At 40.7% G+C, this 21823-nt stretch overlaps 1 protein-coding gene across 1 annotated transcript in view; it reads right to left on the bottom strand.

Moving 5' to 3' along the window:
• Nucleotides 1-20315, bottom strand: part of LAMA1 (laminin subunit alpha 1) — a 102354-nt gene extending 82039 nt beyond the window's left edge. Inside the window, exon 1 of the mRNA XM_027748319.2 lies at nucleotides 20250-20315. The gene's annotated coding sequence lies outside the window, so the exon portion shown is untranslated. The remainder of the gene's footprint in view (nucleotides 1-20249) is intronic.
• Between the last annotated feature and the right edge of the window lie 1508 nt (nucleotides 20316-21823).

Below are 21823 nucleotides of genomic sequence, written 5' to 3'. Positions count from 1 at the left end.
TGATTCTGTGTTCTCAACAAGGTAACATTAAATATTCCTTTAAAGTGTCTTTGCTCAGTAATTGCATTACCCTGGAAAGCCTGGAGAAAAGTTTCAGTGTTGTTTAAGACTTGCCTTCAGCTATTGAAAATCTGGCTAAATCGTAACCCTCTACCACAGCATGAATTACAAGTGGTGTGTTTTCAATTGTGCTATACTTGAAACTTAATAGGAGAGAGACGGAGTTTTTTATTTTTTTGAATCCTGACTTAATTTAAGTTAAATCCAGACTAGGTCAGATGCCTTGTTCTCATGATACCTAAATCTGATGCAGATGAGGATGTTAAAGTCATCCTATTGATCACTTTAGTGAGGCTCTTTTGTCAGTAACCGTGCTTTCTGCACAGGCTTCTCTCACCTCTTACAATACATGTGCAGTGTAGCTCCAGATCTATAGCTGAAAGCAAAGAAGAAATGCCACCCCCTTTTTTCCTATTGGACAAGAAAGCTCAGTGGTGGAAGAGAGTATCTTTTCTTACGTTACTCTCCAATTACATAAAATCTTCCTTATTCAGTATTCATTACTGTTCTTGCAGGGGTCTATCAACCTGTTTTCAAAAGCTATCCATTCATTCCCAGGTCATTCACTACCTTCACTCACGTTACAGAGTAGCCCTGCCATTTCTTTCCAGGATCATTTGTTACAGTGACATAAGTTATCTCCAATAAACTTTGGTACACGGAGTCGTGCCAAAGGAAGAGCAAAGATATCTCATGATGAGTTTTCTGGGTCCCACAGAGATAAGAAGAAAGCCCACTTCAATCCAAGTGAGTTGCACTGGAGCTTGGCCCCAGAATCCAAATAAAGAGTTTGTTAGCTTTACTCTGCAAGGTACTGCATCTCTTCAAATCCTAGTTGATTATGTTCACCTCTGAGTCTCTTTAACCCAATTACATATTAGGCGAACTGCAAAGGTGCAGCAGGGAAGATTGAGAATAATGTAGAAGATGATTTATTTAGAAACAATAAGCATCTGCAATAAAAAAACTGGAAAAAAGGCAAATTGCAAATAAATGAGTTGCATCTTTAAAGAACTTTGCTCCTCTTCAGTCTTTTAAGAAAATTTAGGCACTCGGAGTTTGGAGATCAAAAGCTCTTAGATGCTCCTCCGCCAATCTCCATTCAACCTCTGTCTACCCCACCTCCCCCCCAAAAAAAACAAAACACCAAACATCTGGTAATATATATTTTTATTGCTTCGAGGAAGAGGTAGGTATGATGAAGATGAGCAACCACAGAATCAGACACTTAAATGAGCCCTTTACAGATAACAGGTGACTGTGGTCATATCCTGCTATAAAATCCAAGTGGCTGTAACAGACATAAAACTCCAGCAGAAGATCCCATGTTTCTTTAAACTGAACTTTTGGCAAATTATATTTGCGCTCTTGAAGACATCACAGAATCACAAAATCATTTAGATTGGAAAGGTCCTCTGAGATCATCAAGTCCAACCTTTGATGGATCACCGCCTTGTCAACTAGACCATGGCACTAAGTGCCATGTCCAGTCATTTCTTGAACAGTTCCAGAAGCAATGACTCTACCACTTCCCTGGGCAGTCCATTTCAATGTTTAACAACTCTTCCTGTGATGAATTTACTCCAAATATCCAACTTGGACCACCCTGGCGCAGTTTCAGGCTATGTCCTCTCATCCTGTCGCTAGTTGTCTGGGAGAAGAGGCCGACCCCCCCTTTGCTACAACCTCCTTTCAGGTAGTTGTAGAGAGTGATGAGGTCACCTCTGAGCCTCCTCTTCTCCAGGCTAAAAAACCCCAGCTCCCTCAGCCACTCCTCATAGGACTTACTCTCTAGACCCTTCATTTATATAACTTTTACAGCTGTCTATCTAAAGTATAGCACAAATGATTGATTGAATTGGATTTATCAAATTATTCTCACTAGAAAGGAAGGCAAGTGCTACATATAAAACCATCACTGTTTTACTGCTGAACTTTTAGGCTCCATTATCATACTAGATGACTGAAGTTTTGAACCAGCCTTCAGAGATGGCAACAGCCACATGGATCTATATAGAATTCAGCAGTAGACTTCTCAGCTCGCTAATCAAGTTTGATTGACTATATTCTATTTGTAAAAATACCTTGCAACCAACTTTGCACTTAAGTATTTAACTACTTCGTGTTTCCACCATTGGGCCCATCTCTTTTTGGGCATTTCAGTTCAGCATTTTGCAAAAGACTGTAGTGGTCCTGAGAAAAGCTGGAAGAATTTTTAAATCCAGCTCATTCACTTCTAACTGCCAGCCAGCTCTTTTCATGGTAAGGTGAACTCTTTAACTCGACTTTGTTCCCACCTACTCTGCTGCTCATTTGCCCCAGAGATTCACATACCTCCCAGTGCCAGAAACTGAAGTGTATAGATGCTAATTTGACCTTGAGAAAGAATAGCAACTGGTTCGCTACAGCTCAGCGCGAAAGCCAAGCACATTTTAATTAGATGTTCAGGCAAGTTGCTCTATTTTGTAAGGACTTGGTTTTAGACAGATGTGTGACTAAAACTCAGTAGAGGAGAACTGAAAAGCTGAGTTGGTACTGTCAGAATTATGACATGCAGAGTTTTCCTACAGGAAAGGCAAAACAGCCCAAGCTCAGAAAAAGCAGAGGGAATCACATCCATAATAAGGTGATCTGCAATATGGATATGGCAGAATTTGTCACATTCACATTCCACAATGTTCATTTCTTCAAGAAATGCCAATAAGGAATAATTCAAAGGCTGGATGGATTTGTTGTATGCATAGCTCAGTAGGCAGACCTTATGGTGAAGGACATCACATTAATATCTCACCAAACATCAGGGAAAAGGCTTGTTCATAATGAAGCCAGGTGTAATGTATTTAGATGATGAACAGGTGGTCAGCATGCAGCATGCCAGGGAAAAGGAAGATGGGCAAAGAGCTTTAAGGCAGATGAGGCAGCCAACTTCTATTTTATGGGCTTCAATATGCCTATTGACTCCAATTCTTCAGAATGAATGGGGACAGTTGGAGCAGGCAGCTTACTGGGGCAGATTCAAAGTGCTGACAATTCACATAAGTCATCATGGATTGATACACATCAGTGCCTAAGTAAAGGATGGCTGTAGCCAGGACAGCTCTCTCTCTATTGTTAAGTTAATGGTCGATCATACCACTTGCACTTCTTTAGGAATTATTCTACTTTAAATCAGGTTCTACAGAAGTCCTCAAAAGCTCCCCCCATTGCAGATGTAAGCACCATCATCTTTTGCCTGGAGACTCAGTTTTTACTTTGTTACAGATACAGACTACCAAGCACCCCTGAAGTTTTCACCAAGAAGCATTTCAAGGATTAGGGACATTTCCAGGGTTCTGGCAACTCCAGCTGTGACCAGTGCATATCTGTTGCCTCATTCTGGATACACCTGATCTACTGCACATGAAATGATCAATTCCTTAGTACTTATGCAGTGGGTCTGACATACCCTGGACTTGACCATTTTCTCCAGAGGGATCTGGATAGACTTGAGAGATGGGCTGATTCCAATGGGATGAAGTTCAATAAAGCCAAGTGCAGGGTCCTGCACTTTGGCCACAACAACCCCCTGCAGCGCTACAGGCTGGGCACAGAGTGGCTGGAAAGCAGCCAGGCAGAAGGGACCTGGGGGTACTAATTGACAGGAAGCTCAAGCAGTGTGCCCAGGTGGCCAAGAAGGCCATGTATCAAAAATAGCTGGCCAGCAGGAGCAGGGAAGATCCTTCCCCTGTACTCTGCAGGCCACACCTTGAGTATTGTGTTCAGTTCTGGGCCCCTCAGTTCAGAAAGGATATTGAGGTGCTGGAGCTCCAGAGAAGAGCAACAAGGCTGGTGAAGGGACTGGAGCATAAGTCCTATGGGGAGAGGCTGAGGGAGCTGGGGTTGTTTAGCCTGGAGAAGAGGAGGCTCACATCACTAATGCAAATATAGAAACCATATGTACTTGTGTGCCACTTATTTTTTCTCTTCCTTATATTGAAGAATTCACAGTTTAGGACCCTTGGCTGCATTCTGTACAGCTAGATTTGAATGAAACCCCAATTCCATTTTCTGATTAATAATTTTTCACTTAGGAAATTAATAGTATTTCATCACTGTTCTGTTTTGGGTAGAAGAGAAGTGGATTTGTGCATTTTGGTAAAATCCATGCATTACCTGTGTTTTTGACCATGTTTGACTGTATGGATTCTCAAAATGTGACAGAGGTTGAAAATACTTTTCACAGATGGCATGCAGAAAAAGGGATACAGTCCCCAGAAGAACAATCTTCCTAGCAGAGGCATAGCTGATTAAAATAATTTCTTTTACAAACACAGTTGTAAAAACAGAAGGATGCATGTAAGAGTTCTGCTTTACACAGGCTTCACTATATCAGCGCATGTTTAATAAGCACAATAAAGATGATAATATCTTTACAGAAACACTACATTTAAGACAGTTTCCTCCTGAACCCAGGTTCACTGATCTGTCTGATACTCCTTAGAAGCCAAATAAATTACAGAGGTGTTTTTTGGAGTTTGTTTGCTTTTTTAAAGAAGATAAAAACTGATGGGAAATGAACATGAGATACATGAAGCAAGCCATGAACTCAGTCCAGAATGTGATGTTTTCTGGATTGTTCATCAGTGTATACAATGAAGACTCCAAATCAGACTTCAGTGACCAACTCTGAGACATTCAGCAATGCAACAGCCTGATTTCAAGTATTTTGGCTTTTTAGTGCTGAGCGTAACAAAGCAGTAATCTGCAAGTGAACAAAGTAGATCTGACTTAAAAAACAAAGAGCTGATGTGTGCAGTAACAGTGAGCTTTTTATTGTGTCATTTCTCAGAACACAGAAATACTTGAAGGGGTCTTATCTCATTTGCAAGTTTGCGTTTTTTAAAAATGTTAAGGCAATCAGTAGTTCATAACAAGCAGGCAGTGCTGAGGTTTGCTCACAAGCAATTGATTCCCCATTTACTGAAAACATTTACAGAGGACACAGTGATAGTTGTTCAGAATAGTTTGATGCACTTCAGGAAAACAGAAAGGACTAAGGACAAAATGTAATAAAATGTCACATTATTAGAATGTATAAAATATGTAATACTATTACACTGCAGAAGTTGAGATTACATTCTTTATAAAATTCTCGGGAAGTTTTCAATAGCACAGACTTCTTTTAGTTGTTCTGTCTTATTCAAGTTTTAGATTAAATGAGTTCACTAAATGAAAGCCCTGGAACAATCAGGCTTGGGTTCAGATTCCTAGCCTGCTCAACAGATTTACCCTCATTATATTTTACTAGCAACATCCCCAGCTTAACCTTTTCTATACACTTTCATCAGAATCCTATCCCATCATCACATCAAATATCTAGGCTGATTTCTTTCAAACGAATGGGCTGAAATTGCTAACTTCTAACTGTGGGAATTAAGGCACTAATTCCCTGTTCTTAAGAGTCAGCAAGAAATATGAGGTATAACACTCAACCTGCCTTATAATCCACTTTGTGGAGACTTTGCCTAAAAATGTGTTAGCTGCAGCACTAACCCATTTGAAAAGTTGAAAACTTCACCACAACTTACACAATGGGCTGATGTAGCAAGCCACTAGTTCGAATTTATTTTGAAAGATGATCACTCCTTTTTCTGTAGCTCTCCAAAGAGGAAAATTTCTACTAGCACAACACCAAGTTCTCAGAAACTAAGGGGTATGCTGGGGAGTCTTTAGCAAAATCTCTGCAAACTATAATTTGCAATGTTTAGATTAAATTACTTCAGATTAAGAAGAAGCCTCTACCATGACTATCTTCTACTAAAACCAGTTCTCTGTTTCTTCTCTTACTGTAGAGCAAAGCTGACTAATGTGTCACAGAAATACAGCTGGTGAAGATTACATTTATTTAATTCAATCATGTTTCAATGTAAGAACATACTAAATTTGTCTATTCTCAAGAGCTTCCAGTGATGGATATTGCTCAACCCCTCCGACAAGTCTACTCGGGTGCTTTATCACTTTAAAAGCTACAAATTTTCAGTCTTCTTTGCTGCATTCATGATCTGCCACAATCTTGATTACAGCTTTTGTTTACCCGAAAGGCTTTTATCACACACCCTTTTCTAGACCAGATAAATAACCCTCTCAATCTTTCCACAGTCAATTTTTTAAACTTATCCTTCTGAATTATTGGCAGTTTGCATTTCTCCAACAGTGTGGCTCCTCAGACCTCAGCAGCACCAGCTAGAGTAGAATTTCTTAAATTCTCCACAGTTTGGTTAACACACACGAAAATAAGTTTTGTGTTTTTTTGAAACATACTACAGTTCACTCTGCATTGCACACTAAGGTAAGTAAAAGATCCTTGTCTGCTGTACTGCAGACTGGTCAGTGAGGAAAGAGAAGTATACTCCCCATCAGGCCCTGGGATGAGCTCAGGTTATCTGTAAAACAGATTACTTGGCAGTCATTTGCTGAACACTCAAACACTTGCTTTCAGAACAATCAGCTGACTATTTTACAGCTGTGATTCAGTCAAGCTTTTGCAAACTACACTTAAACAATCCAAGTGAACCACCAAAAAAAAAAAAAAAAGGGCAACGAGAAAAAAAAAACACATTACAAAAGTAATGTTACCAAAAATATTCTGCTTGAACCCTGCAAGCTGTTAGAGCACAAACAAGCTACAGAGGATGAAACCTTGCCCTTCTTCTAAATGGCAAAGGCTTCTCTGCCAAACATTTTCTGTAGTTGCTTATGTGCATTCAGCATTATTAATAAGAGCCTTAATGCAGACAGGGTACTGCAGCAAAAGCCTATCGCCTACTGTGGTCTGCCTTGGGCTAGATTATGTGCTAGTTAGCATTCAGTGCTCAGAAATGTACTGAAGAGAAGTCTAACACTACAAATTAATAAAGTTAACAAAGTAAAAGTTATAACACAAATTAATAAAATTCTGTCAAATTCAGACTGCAAACACAAAAGGCAAAAGTTTATTCATTCAAGAATGAATACCAGCTGTGCTATTCTCCCACGACTAGTTCCCTCCATTTAGTTTGTGAAGGTTAAAGAGCAAGTGTCTGGCATAACTTGCATGTCTTCCTCAAAATTCCCAAACACCAGCACATGGCCAGGTTGATGGCCCTGATGTAACAGAATTTGAACAAGGCTAAAAGTGTTTTTTCGTTTCCAAAACAGGGCAGAAAACCTGAGCCCTAATAAATTTTTAAATTTCAAAGCACGTGAAGCGTGCTATAAATATAAGGCAATGGAAAACTAAGGTAAAGAAAGAGTAAGAAAAGCATTGTGTCCTAATTAAGCGTTATGGCAAGATGCTAAATTTCCCAATATGCAGTATTGGGATCAGGAGTATCAGGAACACGAATTAAAACTAGGGAATTATCAAAGTCGCTGAAAAGTTTGTGACAAAGTTGTCTGTATCAAATAAATCCCAGACTTCCAGATTAAACGTTTAGAACACGGAAAGCTAACTAATACATCTGCAGAAGAAACTGAAACTTGTCATCTCAGTTACTCAGTAACTAATGTTTACTTACACAAAGTACTGAGGTTTTCAATACCACAGATGGGTTAGATACTAGTTTAGGCCGAATACTAACACTAAAAATATCTGTTAGACTATAAAGCTAAATGTTAACTAGTCAGCTGGTGCAAGCTTCACAATGCCCCATCTTCCAGTCCATCGCATGCTCAGCTTGAAAACACAGATGTAGATCACACATAGACTGTGTCACAGCACATGTACTTAAATTACAAGTAGAGAGGATAAGGATGCAAAGACATGGGTCAGGGTGCAAATGCTTAACACTGAAGGAGTTAGAGCTTTTCAGATCCATCCAGAGATTCCTACAAATGAGTTACCTTGTTCCTTAAAGGAGCGCATATCATCTTTGACAGCCTGAGAATAGAAAACACTGGCAAACACAATAGGTTTAATAGCTTACACACCAGCCCTTAATGTGGTATCTAGTATTATGTCTTGGTACTTTCATAAATTTTAGGGATCTAAGGCAAAAAAACATTAAGTTCCTAGCATAAATAAAAGAGTTCTACCACAGAAATGTTTAATACCTTCAATATTGGCAGTAACTTGCTGCTTATTTCAATCAGAACTAACTAAGAAGTAGAAGAAAGAAAACTAGCTTTCATGCTAGTTTTCAGCATCAGACAGAACAACTTAATAGACAAGATGGGTAATTTGTGAGTACTCTGTCATTCATTTTCAAAGTATAATCAATATTTCTTCTGTCAAGACATGTCTTGCAAGTATTGATTTTTTTTTTTTTTTTAATGCTGCTGGCCTGTTCAAGAATCTGCCCAGAAATTGCCACAGCATTTACACCAAAGCAAAAGAGCCAGAAGTTGACAGACGGGCAGGCTGCCAAGGAACAACAAACCTGCCAGACCATGAAATTAGTTCTTTCTTGTTCACCCAAAAGCTTTTTCCACTTGTTGAGGAGTCTACATCATTGTGCTTGTTGGTTTGGGGGTTGTTCGTTCTTTTAGCATTACAATGGCTTTTTCTTAAGTCATCGTTTAGGAACGATCTTCACTCAAACCTGAGGTAAATACAGGCCACAGCTATTAAATACTTCAGTGTCTTGTCAGTTTTGCTTACGTGCTGCTTAAGGCACAATATTAGCTTGGAGCAACATGACAGTAGTACTGGCAATGTGACTGGCATGTCAGCCTAAGGACTTCAGTCACTAGTCACTTATGGTATGTCCCAAAATCAACAAAATCAAATATTTTTGTTCTTATTGATGTTGGATCTAGAGTAGACTTCCCCCACCACCACCTTTTATTATGACTCCTTCAATAAATAATATCTCCCCCTCAACTTCTTTCCTATCACCAGTTCTCTAGCTGAGGCAATAGTCTTACCTGTAAATGAAAATCCTGTTCGGCTTAATCCCAATTAAATTTGCATACATAAATGTGCAGGTTTCGGGTTCACACCTAATCATTTATTATAACAGACAAGAAGTTATGACGCAAGTATTAGCTCTCTTCTGATTCTAAATTTCTATTTATCACTTGTGCAATCTAAGAGACCTGAGCTTGAGAATAATTTTAAAGGTTTAGTGGTCCCGGACACTTTGGTACTGTGACTCAGTATCAAAACCAAACAAAATATTACTACTTCTTTTCCCGTTAAACATTAAGAAGGTTAAAACACTTATAAATACCCTTGAGTCAGCTGGCATGACCTTGTGATCATGAACAAAGTAACTGTACTACAAACGAATTTTGAAATATATTTTTTACTTAGTGCATAGAAGTGTTATTCAGTAGCTTTCACTTTCCTAATTTCGAAAAAGTTTATTTTTATTTCACTTTCTTAATACGAATGCATTATCCTAACATTAGAAAATGCAGCTGCTTTAGATGGAGTTAAATGTCTGTTTAAATTCAGTGGAATTTGTCTATTACTGAACAAAAGCTATTTCAAGTTGAAGAGCTTTTGGCACCTCAGTACTACCAGCTCTCCTGTTTTCAGACACGGAAGAAAAATGTTTTCATTCCAGCAGGCACAAAGCCACTATCAGGGCACATACAGCCCTGTATCACTGCCAGATCTTCCCGGGTAGAAGGGAGCACATTTCCTCCAGCTTGAATGGAGCTGAAAGGATTTGCAACTGTGTAACCCTGAAGACATGCAAAACTTGGTCACTCTCTTATCTCTACTGACAAGATTTAGCAATCTCTGATTTAAAAGGTTAATTAGGAAAAACCTCTAGGATTTCTTTATTTCAATTGTAACCAACTGTTCAACGTACTATAGAGGTGGCTTTCTGCTCTTTGCAAGAAGTAAAATACTTTTTTTTTTCTAGGCATTTTACTCTAGGCAACAAAGTAAAATTGCACATCACCATGCTTTGTTTACTTACATCTGCTGCTCTCCAGGCACACAGTTTAACAAATGTACAGGGTACAAATTGCAACTATTTAAAAACATTAATACCAAGTCAACTGTTGCACATTTTCTATGATGCAAATGCTCAGCATTTGCAAATTCTTACTATTTTACAGTAAATGCCTTCCTGAAATTCCAAGGCATTTGTGTGTCACACATGAAAAATCCCTGAAAAAGTGTAATTTTTAGCACACAAAAACAAATGCAGAAGGGGAATACTTCTAAACGTTCTCTTCTGTATTGCCATCAATGCACAAGAACTCAGCCAGCCACATGGAATTTTAATCAAATGTTCTGAAAGTATTTTGCCTTTGGCCTGAAAACAAGAATTATGCATTTCAGCCCAAAGCACAATTTTTTGAGGAAAATTCTAACAGGCAGAGTTCAAGTAGTTTAATTTAAAATTCAGCAATGGTACAGTGACACTAAAAAATAGAAAGGCATAGTTGGATCCTGCCTAAAACACTCCAAACATTTTTTTGCTGATTTTTGTGGGAAATGTAGCAACAATGTAGGCAGAGCTGCAGAGAGGGCAACTTATTTCCCATTGTCCTTAAGAACAGAAAGGATAAGGAGGGCTGCTCAAATTTTAAAGAGAGATTGTATCTTCAGTTGGTGCTCTGTGGTATACCAGAAGGGTTTTTCCTCATTGGGGCAAACATCCTGAACTTTGCCCTGCCACTGTACCACCAAAAAGCCCCTTCTTACCCTCTTTTCCTATCATTCCTGTAAGATTTTCGGCCTACCAGAGACATCCACACTTGGATGTGTCCATTACCACTGCTAGCCATGGCAGCCCAGTAATATCCATAGTAAAAAGAGCTGAACATCACCATGGCAATCTGTGACCCATGCCAAGATACACACTGAATACAGCTGTCCACTAGCAGTCATAATTTGTACCCACTGCTTCATTGCTGTCTTTAGGTCACATCCTACAACTCATGACTACAGAGAGATCTATTGTCCTTATGCAATTCATTTTGATGCTCCTTGCCCAGTCACAGACATCTCTTTCTCACCACCTGCAAAGGGCAGCCTCCTCCACCTCACAGAAAACCTGCCCTGTACTTCGCAGAATCATTTCTTCAATAAGAAATGTCCCCATTACAATATTATCAAATATGCACAAAACTAAGCTGTCCCTAGTGTGACCACTCCCAAGTGGTCATCCAAAGAGGGACTCTGCATTTGCTGCATGCCTTTAGCAATGGTAAAGGCTCTGGAGGACACTGGCAGACACACTGTAAAACTACTTCAATGAAGATAAGTCCTTTTCAGCTCTATCCCAGTTTATTCCTGTAAGTTTTAGCTTAAAATTCATGTTAAATGTCTAAAAACAATTTCAGTAACAAGCTCACATTTCTGCATTAGCAAAAAATGAATGGTTTTTAAAACTCTCATCAAGTCTTAGTGATATTTATAGCTAATATCCAAAAATAAACCTAAAACATATCCAGTTCTAGTAAAAAAAAAAAATCATGGAGACATATAGCAGCTTTGCTTTCTATCTGAAAAAAAATTTTCTCTTAATGCTGTAATGAGATATATTACCACATAAAAGCAAATTGAACCACTTGGGCAAGTAAAAAAAGACATACCAAACCAATGCATTAGTTAGCAACAAAGGAAGGAATGAGTAACTCTCCATAGATGTAAGTTCACAGCAATTCCCCCAAAGTCAGTGAAGTTCATTTGATCCTTCATTTTCCCATCAAAATTTTTATCTCTTCAGCATATTTTAAAGGGTGTTGTCTACTAGAAGTCATTGAGCGCACATTTTAGAGACTATAAACTAAAGTAAGTAAAAGGAATCCTAGAAATTTCAACAGCATATATTTCACAACCCTAATTTAAACCAGGGTTTCCACATATCTTGACAATTCAAAGAACCTACACTTCAAACTTCTGTTATCTAGCCCTTCTCAGCCAATAAAGTAGGAACAACCTAATCATCAGAGGCATTAGCACACATTTACAAGACTTTTCTGCCCCCCCCTTACAACAGTGCAAGATACAACAAGAAGGCAGCACTGTAAAGAAGGGTAAAATATATGAATGGTGTGCCATGCAGAATAAAAAAACCCACACATTAGCTATTCATGCATTTGAATGAAAACTAGAACAAGAAAAACCAGTGGACTATGTTCAGAGTTTTATCAGTAGTGAAGCACCTTCAGGAGCTGGATTTCTCACTTCTGTAAAGGAACAGCTAGAAACAGGGAAGGTGGAATTTGATTAACTGTTTTTTCAAGCACAGGCCTACTGCCTGTGCTAGACTCTCATCGATTCACTCAGTCTAGATACTCTCAGATGGATCTGGAATAACCCTGAGGAATCAGCGAAGACTGGCCAGGCTCCACTCCATCCAGCTGACAGCAGCTCTGTCTGGGTAGGGAGCATCTGAGGAACACCGGGTACAGCCAGGCTCCCCAGCCTACTACCCTCCCAGGCACTCAGCCCACCCAGCACCTCGTGCCCTGGCTGTGAAGCTCACTCTGCCAGCATCCCTATAAACACTGAGGGACAAGTTGGATCCCTGCTCCAGTGCTCCATGGAAGGGCTGTACTCGAGCACAATTAAGCAACACTGGATGTGTCTGTTGCGACCAGGTTTTTTTCCTCTCCTTCCCACACAAACATTTCTTTGCACACATATTTGAGTTTTGTGACAGAAGGCAAAATACCAGCTGCGCTTTCAAAAAACTGAATAAAAACTGTCAATAATCCAAATGAGCATCAGTGCTAGCTCCAATTTGCGTTTACACTTAATGGCTAAATTCGATTTTGCTATTAAAATCTTCTTGCTTCATCAGGTCTACAAGAAAAAGTAATAATCCAATAATCAAATCAAGACTATAGAAGTTAGTTCTTTCAAATTACCTATACCTATAGATTCTGTACTGTCCCCTTGAACTTTCAGCAAATTAAAGCTTATAAAAATAGAATAAAGGAGGCAGTAGGCATGGGCCTATCTTCAAGGTCGTTTTGGTGCAAAACAGCAACAAAAATACAGGCACAGCCAAGAGGAAAATCAAGTTTCCACTTCGAGAAGACCATTTTTTAAGAAGCTTTTTAACATTTAATCTCATGTGGGAATCAAGAGGGGGGCTGGATCTCACAGAACAATAAATGAGCTCACAGAAAGGAATTGCATTATTCTTGCAAAACACCTTTTAAATCTGAAACTTTAATCTAAAAGAATTGGTTAGGGAATATCTCTGACAGAGTTGTTACTGTATCAAATGACAGTTAAAAAAAAAATCAAAAGCTAGCAATTTGAAGATGATAAAACAGAAGGAATTGATTGCTAAAGGTTGAAATCTACTCAGCCTACACAAAGCAGCAGTGGGATCTTCATAGCCTTGCCTGGTAAAAATCCCAGAAAGAACAAGACAAGCCACATCAGTCCATCAACTCACATTAGTTGCCACTTTACACAGCCTGCAAACTTGAACCACTAGTGGAAAGGGCAGTGGATGAAAGTGACTGCCATGAATCCTGCCTCCCTTCCAATGACTCTCTAAGCTCACATGGCCATTACAGGAGAGAGATTTCCCAGGGATATTAAAACAAACCCCAAAACAAACAAAAAAACACCCCAAAACCCAAGACACAAAACACAACCCCCCCCCCAGATAAACCAGGTTTTCAGGTAAAACCAAAGAATCTAAATTATTTGCATCTACACTTATTTGCAACTACCATACTGAACGGTATTTTACAGTCTTACACTTCTGCGCTTCTGAATTTTCAGACTGTTACTGTAAAATAAGTCTGACTTTTCCTGTAAAATTGATATGTATATATAGTTTTTAATACCAAAAAATGTGCACAAAATAATTACATTTCAGGGCAAAAGCAGTTCTCCCCCTCCCCCCAAAAAAGACAGAATGATTGAGAAATCATTAAAATCCTTAAATAGCAGAAGTAACTAAAAAAAAGTGAACACAGAAATGCCTGACCTTTTTTTGCTCTGATCCACAAGCAAATGAAGCACTCACCTCAAATCTCAAAAGCCAGAGTTGTACCCATATCCTAGTGCCCAAAGGCCCTGTAGACAGCCTCTGAGACACCACTTAAGTACTTAAAAGCATAAATACCCAGGAAATTTGGCTGATGTGCTCCTAAGGTTTATGCCAACTAACAAATCCAAACACCAGCAAGCTGACCTAACCAATTTCATCTTGGAAAACTTTTCCAACACACGATTCCTCATTTTGGTCAGGAAGAGATGTCTGCAGGACAGAAAAAAAGTCGGTGAAGGCAGCAAACCCCACCAGGAGATCCTTTGTGAGAGTGATGCAAATACCAACAATGATCAACCCACACTGATAGCCCTGAACTTCTAGAGATGCATTTTTTAAGCCCTCAGGGAATAGAGAAAAATATTTACGACAGACAAACATTTTTGTTATCTTAATCTTCAGTCTACTTAGAATGCTTTCATGGGATTTTTCTGTTACATACCTTTGTACTCTGACAAAAAAGAAAATAGTCTGTGGCTTTTTAGTGATTTCTTGCATAATAAGTGAAGGAAAAAATAAAGCAGATTTTAAATTTAGGACTCTAATCAATGCCAAGCACAACATTTTCCCCAAAGAATATCCAAGATGTTCCTCACAGACCACCAGAAAAAATGATGTTTCTCACAGTTCCTTCTTTCTCTCCCCCAATCTCAAGCCAGGCCTCAATCAGCAAAATTTGCCCCAGATGAGATTACTTTTTACAGTACTCCTTTTACACTACAAATTCCTTTTAATAGGATCAAGCCTCATTTCTATTTAATAAAAGTTTAAAAATATATTTTTTATCATGAATTTAGGGAACCTTATCATTTTAACACAATGGTACCCACAAAGCTAACATTCCTGAGGACATGCAATGTGGCCTCTGTTTGTGGTGACATCATAAACAGAACATCTAAAATTGACTTTGTTCTGTACAGTACTCTAAAAAATTCCAATACACTATGGCTTTAACAACCAAACAGAAAACAAAAGTCCAGAGTTCCAGAACTACACCTCCTCTTCTACAGAGTGTTGCTGGGGTGTACCAAGTCATCCTGTAGCCCAACAGAGAGCGAGCTGCTGCAGCTCCATGTTGCCAGGTCCAGTCAGTAGTAAAGCTGAGCATGTATCCCTAGCTGCTGGCTGGTGTAACTTGATGTTTGCTGGCAATTGCACACTGATACACAGGCCCAACACAAAACGGACACAGTCTGGACTCTCCAGCCACGGGCACCCGGGATGTGCAGGCCCCTGTAACTTGTGGTGCTCTCCCCAATGGCTGGCACTTACATCTCACGCACACAGCAGAGAACACAACTGTTTTTCCCTCACCCAAAAGACACAGAGCTTAATAAAAAGACAGATGTGATACATCATTACAGGACACATACTGATGAAGCACAGGGCATGGAGAGACATGTAGACTGACTTGTGATCTGTTTAGAGGTAATTGGCCACCTTTAGCATCTTTCACCTCTCCTCACCACCCCTCACACTTCTTTCCTAAACCACCTTGATACCCCCCGTCTTTGGCCCTTCCTTTACTCATCCCAAAGTAAGCCTTGTGCAATCCCAAAATGTTCTTTCCCTGCATCCCATGATGAGTCCCATCCCTGCAGACTGCCACCACCTCCACCCCATAAGCTCTGATGGCTGTCACGGGACAAATCTGGCAGGGGTTCCTTTCTCTGGGTTTGTTATTGCTGTTGCCCCACCTTGTTCCCCTGTGTTCCTTTGTGCATGGACATGAGACTTCTCACATATTTTAACAAGTTAGATAAGAGTGTGGACAGTTAATAAGCACTTTGTGGCCCTGAAGACACAAGAGGTGGGTATATAGGTTCACTGTAACCAAGATTTCCAACCCAGGGAAAATGCAGGAACTGAAGCCAAGTATACCATTCTGCCCAATTTTGCCAAAAATTAAAGCTTGCACCTTACCACAATGTTAAGTCATTTCACCTCAGACTTCCATCAAATTTTTAGTTCATTGGTCTCCTACCTCACACTGCAAGTATTAAACAGCACCACTTTAAGTTTTCGACAAGTCTCAAGGGACTTTAGGTTTCTTTTAGTGTTCTCTTATCAGGAAAAAATATTCACATCTTTCATAGAAGAAAAGTTAAAGGGAAGTATTTAAAAATAAAGACAAACTTTCCAGGGTATAGAAACTTTTCCATTTCCCACATCACTTAACTCTTTGTGACAAATACTGGGGAAAAAATGGTATTTAAGACTGATGGAAACAAGGTCTACTCAAGCCATTAGCACACACGAACCCACGATGCAGTATGGTGAAGTACTGGTATTTTCTTCCTCTTATACAGAAAGTATTTGGGAGTACAACATGCAGCTCATCTTGAAAGTCTAAGGAAACTTAGTTCAAAGTCTTATGGGCATCCAAGTACATCCTGGAAGTCTGGCTCTCAGTTTTAGAAGTGTCAGATGAAACTATAACAGTGCACAAAAGACCTTTGAATGGATGAGGTTGTAGTGAGGCAACTAAGAGTGTAAGATCCACCTATCTAGGCTTGTAGACTAACAGCCAGATCTACAAAAACCCAAACTCCTGTCAAATTATGTCACTCCTGCAATTAAAGCACATTACCTCTAAGATAAAACTCACCATCCTGAATAAGGCACCAAAGAGTCCTTCTTCACTAAGTGGGATGCACAGCCATCCAGATCAGTGGTGCCAGGCTTGAGTAAACCAGTTAAAAAAAACCAACAAAACAAGTCAACAACAACAAAAAACCCAGCAGACACTGATACAATAAAAAGGAGTTTTGCTACTGAATTTGGATGCCTGATTGTTGTTTGAAGCAAGTGAATAAAAGAGAGGAAGGCCTGCAACTGTATTCTCTTTCCATTTTGAGCACCCTAGTGATAAAACTGCAGCATCAGCTTTTTTTCCTTGCCCATTTTCCTTCCACACTCATTAAACTTGTCTTCTTAGCTGTACAGTAGCTCAGTTTCAAACAGAACTCTGGAGAGATTTCATATACTCTTCCTCTCCTGCATAGCTTATTACAGCAACTTGACAATACAGAACTCCATTCAGAAGTTGGAGATGTGGGTTAAAACCACCTCAAACTAAGGCAATTAATATAAATCTGCCACTTCCTGAGGAAGTGTTTTAACAATATGATTTATAAGCAAGCCATATAACTTATGTTTCAGCAAAAAAATGTGGTTGCTGACCATAATGTCATAATTTGTGTATTAGTCATAGCCTAAGAATACTTACTAAACCAGATTCTCCAAGCAAGGCAGGTCTGAAACCCAAGTAACTGACAGGCATGCGAAATACCTGTGGTTCAGCTCTGCCCAGCGGAGCACCTTCCCCGGCCCATTCAATTCCCTGATCATCAGCACTTATCCAAAACACCAGGCAGGAACAACAGAGCAGGTTACTTCAACACGCCAGCTTCCAAAAACTTGAGGTGAGATGCAGCTGAGGAAATATTTAGTCTACAAGTATAGCCTTAAAAGTTACCATTACCACAAACTTACAGTAGCAGGATTTTGTTTTAATTATAGAAGTCACCTGACAGTGGCAGAATCAAATTTATGAAATATAGACAATAGTGTTCAAAATCATTAACTGATTTTCCTTTCTGCTTTGTAGAAGTGTATCATTTAACTCCAGTCTAATAAAGAATGCATTCCAGCAGAGCAAAGCTGCTACAATGAGCCTCTAAAATGGCTATTTGCTTCTGAGGTTGTAAAGTAACTCTACCATATCTGAACACTAGTGATACACACTTCATGAAGAGTTGCTCCTAAAAATACAAACCCAGCTTTTCAATATGATGGAGAAACTTTAAGAAAACACCTATAATTAAAATACCAACTAAGTTTTATAGCTATGTAGATATTAATCTTTAGGCTGAAAGAACCAATCATTAACTTTCAAATTTGTTCAGTGCAATGAATTTAATATCGTGTGTTTCTCTTTCTTAGACTGGACTTCAAGAACTTTCTGACAGACCCCTGCAGCCATGGTATGCACCAGTTTCTTCATGTGTTGCCAGGACAGCAGCAGAATTGAACAGAAAAATCAATAAACGGTTTGAGTTCTAGCACGGCACTGTCCATGGGCATGTCAAGATACTTTTTCCCCAAAGTTCTCCAATGCTCTTGACAACGGCTTGAGAAATCTTTCCAGCCTCACTTCAACCTGTATTTTCACATCATCACAATGCTTACAAAGTCTGAGCTTCAGTTATTTACTTTCTACAAAAGCAACATGGCCATTCTAATCTGCATCGCATTCTTCACATTGTTTTAGGATCAGTTATCTTGAATTCTGGTTTTTGTAAGGCAATTCTCCACCAGGGGGGTTGATACTCACAGCTTCCTCAGGAGGATCTGTGCTCCCATGCTGAGAAAAAAAAGTTTTATCAACTTAATCTCGTAGAAAGAATGGTCTCCTGACCTGATCTTTCAACTAGAAAAATATAATTATGCATCTAAATATCCCCAGGAGGTTTGGCTCTGAAGCAATCAAATATATTGGTAGTTTCGATCACTGATATAAAACATATGCATTTTATCCAGATGTCTATAAGAATGTGAGCTGCTATATAAAAGCTGGAATATCAGCTATTTGCAGAAGCCAAAGATTGTTGGCTTTTACTGCAATGAGATTGCTGCAAAGTTCTATGAAAAAAAGGTATGGACTCTTGTCACCTATATTTGACCAGCTTCAGGAAAATTCCTACCTTTTTAAACTGCATGCTAACATCCATATTCAAATTGGAGTTAAGATTGAATTAAGGTTATTTGGTGTGTGTAAGATGGTACCTTACAAAAAACTTGAAAAGTAAATTTTGTATCACGTTGTCTGGATTTTCATTTGTTTCTAAGACTGAATTTTCATAACCAAGGTGAAGTGCATTTACTTACAAGCTGAAACATATGGATTCGAAAATTCACTTGGGCTTGATTTTGTCCTCCTTACCTAGATGCTTTGTATACATAATTACATTAATAAACACTCTCTTTTACTGCAGCCTGTAAACATCCAGTTGCTAATCTTCCACACTATGTATATTTCAAACACCACACTTCACCATAAAGAAAACCAAGTCATCCATCTGCACAACATATGCCCCAACCATTTTCCATTCACCTTTTTTTGTTTTTTTTTTTCCTAATAGAGACCTAATGTGGCTAGAACTGTTTTGAAGAATTTCTGGGATCGCCAGAAATTCTGCTGTGGACCCCAGCAGGATCCGAATCACGCCAAAGGCGAGAGCGCCTGGTGCCTACCAGAGCTTCCCATCACAACCCAGCACGGCGCAGAGTCAGCTACTGTTAACCCAGCAATAGAGTGAGCCGATGTGCCGGTAACTCCGGTCTCATCAAGAAAACCCAAACTACAGCCCTTCAAACAAAGAAGGTGCGTGTGATGAAGTTATTCACAGAGGAAGAGCTCGCCGCGGAGCGTTCCCGTGTCCCGGCCGCAGCGCACCGGCCAGCCCACGTGCAAGGCGGAAAAAAAAAGAAGAGAACTTTCGTAAGTTATCTTCATTACATCTTCATGCTACCTCTGTCTCATGCTCGGAAAGTGGCTTAGATCCCTCCTCACTCCTTATAACAGAGCTTAATCTAGTTTACATCAGCGACAGCATCTCTCGGGGCTGCCGGCTCCCCTTCCTTCCCCAGCGCGGGACCCCCGGGACTGCGGCCCCTGCCCGGCTCCGACCCGGTCTCCCGCCGGGACATAGGCTGGCTTGGGGCTCCCCCGGGCCGCCGCAGCCCTCCCCCATGCCCCAGGAGGGTCGCCCCCTCCCCCGGGTTTCTGCCGCTCCGCAGCGTCTCCCGGTTCCCACAAAGGGAGTGGGCGGCCCTGGAGGCGGCCGGGCTGAGTGGCCCCCGCCGCCGAGGGAGGAGAAAGGGCTCCAGGAAAGTGGGGGAGGGCAGCTGCAAAACGTGGAGATGGGGGAGAACAGGGATAAAGGAGATAGGGGAGGCCGTCGGGAAGAGTGCGGCAACGAGGCGGGCGGCACTGCTGGACCCCAGCCCACCTCCCACAGCGGGGCTCCCCTTGCAGCCCAACACGGCCCCCGCACTGGCTCTGCCCCGGGGGGCGGAGGGCACTCCGTCGGGGCTCCCCCAGCCCTGCGGGGGCGAAAGCCTGCCCTGGGACGTGGCGGGCGGCTGCAGACAAACCCCGCAGGCACTGCATTGCACTGCGGGGTGCACACCCCCGCACCCCGAGAGCCGCGCACCCCCGCCGCCGCCCCGCTCTGAGCTCACCTCGGGGCTGGCCCTGCCCCGGCACCCACAGCAGCGAGGCCGCCGCCAGCAGTGCCCGCAGCAGGAGCAGCCGCCGCCCGCTGCTGCCCATCGCTGCCGCCGGAGGAACCCTGCCTATCCCACCGAGCCAGCCCGCCTTATATCCTCCCCCACCGCCCCCAGCCCGCCCCGCCCCGCACCACCGGGGGCTCCCTGACACACACCCCCTTCCCATACACACAGCCCACACGGTCAGGGTGCCCCGCGCCCCGCACCGCGAGTTTCCGTCCTCGCAAAACCGGCCCCGAAGCACTTGTAGCCTCGGCTGCGCGTTGCGAGAGATGCGTGGGGTGCGACGACCCCGAGTCCCGCGAGTAAAAAGTTCTGGAAAGCTGTAGTTACTGAACTGGAACTTTTTGCAAGGAGAGGGAGAAGGGAAAGGTGAGTATGCAAAATAACAAGGTAAATGTGTGGGGAGTGAGGAAGCATTGCTATTCTAATTTAATGTACAAATTTCCTGTATGGCTGATATTTTCGCGTGTTAACAAAAATAAAATAAAATAAAATAAAGGAATTTAAAAATTATCTGTTGCGGCTTTCCTTGTAAAATTTTCATTCCCTTTGAAACTTCACTCCCGTGCTGATATTTTTCAAGCCCCTGTTCCACATAAAGACAGTAAATCAGCTATGTTTGTAAATGAAATGAGTTCTCAGTTGCTAAACTATGAGGTTCATTAGTTCTTGTCCAGTAGGAAATTTTTGCAGCTTTTTAATGATCAGCTACCTCACGAAACTAGCATAAAACATAGCAAAAAATTTGTAGAGATTCTTCAAGATGGACACATTTATTCAATGTTTCAGGAAAGTTCGTCCCCCTTAGGCTTTATTGCTGTAAGGTTTGTCGGGTGGCAGAGCTCATATCTGCAATACTCCTTAATGATTTTTTTGAGTAAGCTGCAGCAATGAACATTTTCCTGAGAAAAGAACTGTATGCCAAAATTGGTTGAGGTGGCGGAATTTTAGTCAAAAGATACATCCCTCAAATGCAAATCCCCTCTGACAATGCATGCTGCTTATTTTTTAGGAACACATGTTCCTCTGTAGGGTGTTGCATTAGAAACAATATTTCGAAATATAATCATTTGTATGTGTTGTGTGACTGGAGTTAGTCTACAAGTGCATTCTTCAAATTGTGGGCAGCTGTTTGCAGAATTCTGACTTCAGCTTGTTTGGATGGAGTTTTTTAATTGATCAGGGTAAAGGAAGTCAGGAACGTAATAGTTAATTTACATATGTTATACATAATAAAGCTATTTCTTATCATATAATTCAGAGTTATGAGTTATACTTAAGAAGCCATAGCAATGTTTATATTCAAAACAGACAAACAGAAAAAGATCTATGGGTCAAGGAGATATAAAATGAAAAATTTTTGCCATAAAACCTTATCAAAGGCCTTCAAGCCTTCAAATAAATAACACTCCACATCTGTCCCTGCCAAGAGATCCATTCTTTGCTCACACCAGGAACTTCTTAAATTTCAGGACAGGCAAGGAGGAGGAAACCAAAACATCTGTGGAGAGAAAAGTCAACAA

The sequence above is a fragment of the Pipra filicauda genome, unplaced genomic scaffold, assembly GCF_003945595.2.
Source record: "Pipra filicauda isolate LSUMZ 115617 unplaced genomic scaffold, ASM394559v2 scaffold260_size1094732_pilon, whole genome shotgun sequence".
Classification (NCBI taxonomy): Eukaryota; Metazoa; Chordata; class Aves; order Passeriformes; family Pipridae; genus Pipra; species Pipra filicauda.
Note: the sequence above shows the minus strand (reverse complement) of the source record. Positions and strands in the feature narration are given on the sequence as shown.